Source organism: Macaca nemestrina, chromosome 20 (assembly GCF_043159975.1).
Source record: "Macaca nemestrina isolate mMacNem1 chromosome 20, mMacNem.hap1, whole genome shotgun sequence".
Classification (NCBI taxonomy): Eukaryota; Metazoa; Chordata; class Mammalia; order Primates; family Cercopithecidae; genus Macaca; species Macaca nemestrina.
Window position 1 is genome coordinate 68003198 of NC_092144.1, and position 1786 is coordinate 68004983.

The following is a 1786-nucleotide window of genomic DNA, read 5'->3' on the forward strand; positions in this document are numbered from 1 at the left end:
TTTTTTTTTTTTTTTTTTTTTTTGAGATGGAGTCTTACCCTGTCACCGCACTGGAGTGCAGTGGCACAATCTTGGCTCACTGCAACCTCCACCTCCTGGGTTCAAATGATTCTCCTGCCTCAGCCTCTGGAGCAGCTGGGATTACAGGCACCTGCCACCGCACCCAGCTGATTTTTGTATTTTTAGTAGAGATGGGGTTTCCCCATGTTGGCCAGGCCAGTCTCGAACCCCCTGATCTCATGATCCATCCACCACAGCCTCCCAAAGTGCTGGGATGGCAGGAGTGAGCCACTGTGCCCTGCCAGGAAGCCCTTTAAGACATTAAAAAAACTGTATCTATTTAAACAGAGATGGGATCTTGCTATGTCGCCCAGGCTGGCCTTGAACTCCTCAGCTCAAGTAATCCTCCTGTCCCAGCCTCCCAAAATGCTGGCATGAGCCTCGGTGCCTGGCCTAGAAATTTTTTCAAGATAATAATCTTGATAATAAGGTTATAAGTTACCAGGATGCTTGTGAAATATTGCATATGACTTATGAAATCCTTTGGAATCTCTAAATCAGAGAATTTGGATTCACTTTGGATATTAGAATACAATATCCACATCCTACTGGTAGTATGATTCTGGGTATATTATGCTGCTTTCTCTAAGCTAATACTGCTGACTTCATTCTCTCCAAGGGCCTTTGCATAAATCATGTAAAAAAAAAAAAATCCATCAATGACTAACTTGCCCCTGCCACATTTATCAGGTGACCACTAATGTGTCAGGCCCTAAAAGGACTGCAATGAAATGTTGCACACCTAAGTGAGCCCCAGCTGGGAGTCAGAGGGTGAAAACAGCCTCCCCATGACATCACTAGGCCATCATTTCTCAACCACCGGGGAGCCACGGGCCCTTTAAAAATTAGATGAGCTTTATGAACCCCAGAGTTCCACTCAATGCCCTTGAAGCCTATCCAGGAAGGATCCTTGGCCCCCAGTTAGAGCCCTGTTTTAGAGAGCACAGGAAATACTTATGACTGGAGAGAAGCCACCCAAGTCTTTCGATCCATCTTTCCCCTGTGAACACTGAGACTTCATTACTCTAGGTGGAATGGCTAGCTCTCTTCCCTTCTGAATCCTGCTCCTTCAAGTAAGCTTTTCATCTGCAGAAGATTTTGAAAAAATAAACACTGAATTCAAGGTAAACCTTGGGAAATGGTGCTCTGAAGTGCAGTGGTGTCTGGTTATGGAAAGGAACAAATATCCTTGCCCTCTGCTCTGTAAGTGGCATTCTAAACCCACCAAGGGACTTGCCCAGTCCTCCAGCAAGTCCTCCAGGCCCTGCTGCCCTGTAATCCTTGGGGCTGTAGGCAGCAAAGTTCTAGGAAACTCAGGTCCCAGAAAATGCAGTGATTCTGAATGTCCAATACAGACTTCATATTCCAAAGAGATATTAGTTCTCATGTTACTATAAATCCTTCAAGACAGAGAAACAGGTAACTTTATTCCTCATTGTTTAGGATTTTCTTTTTATTATCAAATCTCTACTATAGAAACACTGAAGAAAATGGAAAAAAAAAATCACTGGCGAGGCAGCATAAAATGGTGGCTGAAAACAAGAACTCTGGAGCCAAACAATCTCAGCTCTACTCCCTTACTAGTTGTGCCCCTTAGGTAGGATCCTTCAACATCTCTGCTTCGGCTTACCCATTTGTAAAACTGGGGTAACAGTATCTATCTCATAGAGTTAAGGGGACTAAACAAGTTAACACTTGGAAAGCATTTAAAATAAAGCCCAGCACA